The sequence below is a fragment of the Pteropus alecto genome, unplaced genomic scaffold (assembly GCF_000325575.1).
Source record: "Pteropus alecto unplaced genomic scaffold, ASM32557v1 scaffold76, whole genome shotgun sequence".
Classification (NCBI taxonomy): Eukaryota; Metazoa; Chordata; class Mammalia; order Chiroptera; family Pteropodidae; genus Pteropus; species Pteropus alecto.
In genome coordinates this window covers 25,212,868-25,219,480 of record NW_006443138.1, presented here as the reverse complement: position 1 = coordinate 25,219,480, position 6,613 = coordinate 25,212,868, and the positions used below count along the sequence as shown (strand labels likewise).

The window sequence follows — 6,613 nt, the reverse complement described above, 5'->3', positions numbered from 1 at the left end:
ATAACTACTAAAACTAAAAAAATGAATTCAGCAAGTTTGTAAGATACCAGATCAATTTATAAAAGTTGTATTACTATACACTTGCAATGAGCAATCCGAAAATGAAATTAAGAAAACTATTTCATGTACAATAGCATCAAAAGGAGTAAAATGCTCAGGCATAAATTTTACAAAAGAAGTGCAAAATGTATACACTGAAGTTATAAAATATTGCTGAAATAAATTTTTAAAAAACTTAAATAAATGGAAAGACATCTCTATTTGGTTGAGAGACAATATTGTTCATTGGTTGAAAGACTTAATGTTGTTAGGATGGTGATACTCTTTGCAAAAATTGATAAGCTGATCTGAAATTCATATGAAAATTCAAGGGGTCCAGAGTAGATAAAACAATCTCAAAATAGAGAACAAAGTTGGAAAACTCACACTTTCTGATTACAAAACTTAATACAAAGCTACAGCATAAGGACAGACATATAAATCAAAAGAATAGAATTGAGAGTCAGGAATAAATCTTCACATATATAGTCAATTGATTTTAAACAAAGATGCCCAAACAATTGAATGGAGGAAGAATAATTTCTTCAGCAAATGGTACTGGAACAACTAGATATCCACATGAATGAAGCAGGACCTCTATCTCACACCATTTACAAAAATTAATTAAAAATGAATTAAAGGCCTCTTAAATGTAAGAGCAAAAACTATAAAACTCTTAGAAAATAATATAGGTGGAGATCTTCATGATCTTGGGTTAAATAATGATTTCTTAGATCTGACACCAAAAGCACAGTAGCAAAAGAAAAACTAGATTAATTAGATTTCACTGAAATTTAAAACTTCTGTTCTTAAAGGACACTATCAAGAAAGTGAAAAGACAACCCACAGAATAGGAGAAAATATTTGCAATTCACATATATGATAAAGGCATTATATCTGAAATATAATTTAAAAAACTTTTGCAAGCCAATCATAAAAGGACAAATAAACCAATTACAAATAGGCCAAGGATCCAAATAGACATTTCTCCAAAGAGGACATATAAATGGTCAAAAAACACATGAAAAGATACTCAACTTCATCAGCTATCAAGGAAAAGCAAATCAAAACCACAATGAAATACAACTTCAAACCCGCCAAGACAGCTATAATCAAAAAGGCAGATAATAGTAAGTGTGGGTGAGGATGTGGAGAATTTGGAACCCTGATACACTGCTGGTAGAAATGTAAAATGATATAGCCACTTTGGAAAAAAGTTGAGATATGTACTGAAGAGAAATGAAAACACATATGTCCACACGAAAAGGTGTATACAAATATTAACAGCAGCATTATTCATAATAGCCAAAAAGTGAAAATAACCCAAAATGTCCATCAACTGATGAACAGATGAATAACATGTGCTGTATTCGTACAATGGAACATTATTCTGCCATTAAAAGGAATGAAGCACTGACATATTCTATAACATGAATGAATCTTGAAAATATTCTAAGGTAAAGAAGCCAGACACAAAAGGCTGCGGAACTGGATATTATATAATTCCATTTATATGAAGAGCCCAGACTAGGCAAATCTATAGAGACAAAGCATAAATAAGCGGTTGCCTAGGGATGGCTTACAATACTCAGGAGACCAACATTAAGGACAAGCAGGTGAGTGCTGTAATAGGTACAGCGGTGGATCCAATGTTCCAGTGCTATCTGGAGAGGTGAGAAAGCCAGAAAGGTTAAGAAATGTTTGAGTTGGATGTCAAAAGATAAGCAGGAGTTTTCTAGATAGATGAGGTGGAGCAGGGCATTCTAGGAAGAGAGCAATATGTTCAGAAGCTCTGATGGCCTGATTGGTAACTATGTGATTAGTTAGGCATGCCTGGATTGTAGGGTGTGTGTAGGGAGGCGGGGCTGGGGGTGAAGGAAGGTCAACAAGATAAGGCTGCAGAGGTGTGCCATGCTAAGGAATCAGGACTTGGTAGTCAGCAAAGGTATGTCTGCATTCAACAGAGATCAACATTACCTTGAGAAGTTTTCAAGGAGTACATTGTTAAGACAAAATGGCAGCTGTGGGATAAATAGGAAGAGGCTCATTTTACTTTAAATATTCCCTGGTTAGACCTAAGCAATGATCTCAAGCTGGAAGAACCAAGCCTATGATTTTCAACAAGAGTGCCCAAACAATTGAATGGAGGAAGAATAATTTCTTCAGCAAATGGTACTGGAACAACTAGATATCCACACGAATGAAGCAGGACCTCTATCTCACACTATTTACAAAAATTAATTGAAAATGAATCAAAGGCCTCTTAAATGTAAGAGCAAAAACTATAAAACAGTCTAATGGCTGGGCTAAGTATCCACTGTGATGTCCACCCTCGGTCCTTCTCACTTCTTTTGTTGCTTTCATCAGGCCTTCTCCTCTTAGTTGCTGAGCACCCTAAATTTTCAGGTCTTTTTAAAAATAATAAAACAGAATTACACCACTGGCTCTGTTAGTCTCGTTACTAAATAATTTCAGACACAGGGTTTGTATTTATGCCAGAGCAGTTGAAGGTAGCAAAACAACTGATCCAAAGGGCAAAATAGTAATAATACAGCATTCTTTTTCATCAAGGAACTCTTAAGCTTTGTAGGGCTGAAATCTAAATTTGACACTCTTGGTTAAACCTGAGACTTGGTTAAATATTAAAATTATCAAACTTTTATTTCAACTCTATGAACTAGTAAACTAAAATGTAAGTGAAGACACACTGAAAAAGCAGAGATTCGATATTATATTACTAAGTAGAAACTTTAGCATCCTATTTTTCTTGTGTGTGTGTGTGTGTGAGACGCATCAACAAAAATAAATAAAATCACTGGTAAGGATACATGAGTCACTGAGAATGTTTAAAACTATTTGGCTCCCCCAGGAGATGGCCAGATAGTCAGTGAATGATTCAGCACGAGAAGTAACTAGTATGAGCAAATGTAAACGGTAAAGGGATCTGAAAGAGACGTCAGAAGTGGGGGAAAAATGGGACCTTCACTTGCGGCTGAAAATTTTGAAAAGATTACCTCAAGGGATTAGTAAAGGACTGGGCTCCGACCTGCTTGTTTAAAGGTAGTTCATAAGAGATAACTGAAAGAGAACAATAAGAAGCATCACCCACCCAAGAAATTTCTTTCCACAAAGCCACTTCTGGCTGGGGCTTGTTTGAGGGTTCCATCTTTAGTATGGAATCAAAACAACTTTACCTACATAGCTTCTACTTACTACAGCTTTTCCCCCTTGGTTTATGGAATGGCATGCAAGCCCTGCTAAGACGTTCCAACAATTTCTGATGCTTGCAATATTCCCATGCCTAGCTCTGTTCTTCTCATATAAAACAATGCCCTCTGGAGTTGTTTAGGTGATGAGTACCTAGAGGGTTGTGCCTACATCCCTGTAAATCATCTTAAATGTCATCTTACATATGTACCTGGAAACACCATAAATGTTGCTTGACGCTGTTGGTCATCCAGATAGGAGTAAATATACCAATTTAATTTCAAACTCTTAACAGCGAAGTCATCATGCCACTTTGAACCTATGTAAAGCTCCTTTCTAAATAACTCAGAATGATTTTTTTTAATCTGCCTAAATTTTCGTGCTTCAAAACTCCCATAAGACAGAAAATTTATAGCTATCATTTGTTGAATGCTTACTATGTGGCAGGCATTCTTCTAAGCATTTACCAGTTGTATCACATTGAGTAAATTATGTATTCTTATTGAGCTGCAGTTTATCTGTAAAATGGAAAAACACTGTCTCCCCCAGGAATCACAGTCAGTTGCCCACAGGTAGCTAAATAAATAGAGAAAGCTGGGTATAAGCACTTGAGAATTTATTGAATGGGATGTACCTGGCATTCTCAGTGGCCTGCTCACTAACCTTGCCTCTTCTTTCCTGTAGGCAGATCTTGCCTCCCCACTTAGAACAGCAGGAAGTGTGAGACATGCTTTCCTAGGCTCCCTGGCAACTGGAGTATTGACATATGAGCCAGTCTTGGCCACTTGTGAGCTCAGTGGGAAGTCAGCTAAGGTTTTTGTTTTGTTTTGTTTTGTTTTTAAAGGGTTTCCTTTATAAGAAAAAGAGACCAATGGGAGGACCTGCTCTCCTCTTTTGGACATGTGTGTGTCTGCATGTGACATGTGAATCTTTTGGAAGCACTGGTAGAAATGAGAGGGTACTTCATAGTTGCCACATGGAAGATGTCCAAGAAGAAAGGCAAAAAACATCAGCGGTCGGGGAGCAGCAGTCCTTGACAACACTTTCGTGCCACTGCATTAACCCTGGAACTACCCTTCCTTGGACTTCTCAACCAAGGTCATAAATCCTTACCTGAAAAAACTGTTAGTTGGCTTTTCTATCACTCACCACTGAAATCATCCCCGCCGCATGGCAGCAGCTGCTGAGGTGCATTCCTCATCTAGAGAAGTCAGCAGCATTTGGCTCCTGCTGGTTGTCGCCAGATGAGGATTTTTCAAGAAGAGCCAGGAATCCAGATTTTTATATAAAACTCCAGATTCTAAAATGTTGGCTCAAATTAAAGAAATATGTACAGGCCAAACAAAACACATCTGGAGGCCAAGTTCAGCCCATAGGCTGACAATTTTCAAGCCCTGATCTACCTCAGACAGTTGTGAGAACTAAATTAAATGAGCTTAAAATAAGATCGGTAATAATAACAGCAAACACTCACAGAGCACTTAATATGTACCAGGCACCATTCTGCTTGTTTTATTGATCTAGTGCTCATATGTAGCCAGGTCTTACAATAACCTTATAGGGAGATTATTACTTCCACTTTACAGATAAAAGTGATAAGAAAAAAAAGTTAAGAAATTTGCCTGGGCACAGAATCATGATGAAGTAGAGTAGGTATTTGAGCTGGGACCCAGGTAATCTGGCTCCAGATTTCACTACTCTTAATCAAAGCATTATGCTTGTAAAATATACGATACAGATTTCTGACTCATAATAGATACTCAGTCTATTTAAGTTCCCTTCTCACATCCCCCCCTGTGCTTTGAGGCAATTTTAGTAACAGAACTGGGGATTTTCTGATGCTAAAAAGTACAGTCTGATATTTTAGATACTAATGAAAGTTGTCGTTTCAGTTTGGTGCATCAAAAGCTGCCATAATATCCAGACAGGTAATCAGTATCATAATAAGTGGTATCTATATGGTTTTGGCTCAGCTTCTTGGTCACCAAACAACAGATAGTGAAATGTTACATCTTCAGAGAAGGCTACCAACCTCCTGTGATGACTGCCACATTCCCCACCAGGTCTCCTGGGTAGTGTGGACTGGATGGGTGGATAGGTGGATGGATGGATGGATACTGGATGGATGATAGATGGATGGATAGATGATTGACTGGCTGCCCGAAGGTATTCATTCATCTGCATATAGCAGAAGACACTATTATTTTGACTCTTCTCTTAGAGTCAATCCCAAATGGATCATAAAATCGAGTCTCAGAGCTAAATCCATTTAGTATAAATAACAACCGTAGCATTTAGTCAGTCTTAACTAAACATTCCCTAAAAATGGGTTCTTACATAAATGTTTCCATTGAGAGAGATGCAATCACAAAAATGTTTTTGACAACATTGATATAGGGGGTTGGAGAAAGAGTGAGGGAAAACCATACGCCTAAATGGCCACCAATAGAAAAGTAAATTTTGGTACATCCTTGGATTGACTATTAGATCACCATTAAAAAGATTGCTTACAAAGGCTATGTAATAGAAAAATATTTAAGGTCCAGTATTAAGTGAGAAAAGGATAGAAGTTGTTTTCCCAGTATAAATACAAATGCATCATTTAAATGAATCTTAAACAATAAAAAACATTTGAAAATGACATATAATACAAGTAAATAGACAAACCAACAAATACTTATTGATTATCTACCAAGTGCTATAAATGCAAAGTAATGACAAGAGACAAAAACACAAACACCGTGCTTCCAAAAGCTTTCGAAATAGTTAAGATGAGATGCTCTCAAACAAATTATAAATAAAAATAAATTACATTATAAAAAAAACTATACAATATATGAATGATGTGTAACAGTTGCTATAATATTCAGAGGAAGCTATGATGATCCAGAGCAGGCTGTGAAGAGGGGGAGTGGGAGCTGAACCAGAGGTTTACTGGGATTTCAGCCGGCCAAAGGGCATTCCAGGCAGGAAGGGATGCAGAGTCTGGGCTTACGCAGGTATGGAAATGTGCAAGGTATGTTTAATGTGACACAATGGATAAAACTTAGGGACTGAATTGGAATTCTGGCTCCATGATTTCTCTTGACTGAGATATGTTAACCTCTGAGGTCTCAGGTTCTTCAATCATATGCGAGGACAACAATGCATCTTGTAGGATTTCTGTGTGAATTTAAACAAGATCATTTATATAAGATGGCCTGGGCCACAGTAGAAACTTATTAAACGATCATTCTTTTGATATTCCTTTCTCTTAAGCTTTCTTTGTTCATTCATTCATTCATTCATTCATCCAATCAACATGTGTGAGCATCTACCATGTACCTGGCATTGAACTGCCTCTTGTCTATTTGTTCCTATCATTTCA

At 37.0% G+C, this 6,613-nt stretch overlaps 1 pseudogene; it reads left to right on the top strand.

Annotated features, from left to right (window-relative positions):
- The first annotated feature begins 1,613 nt into the window (after window positions 1–1,613).
- LOC112472290 overlaps window positions 1,614–6,613 on the top strand; it is a 16,923-nt pseudogene continuing 11,923 nt past the window's right edge.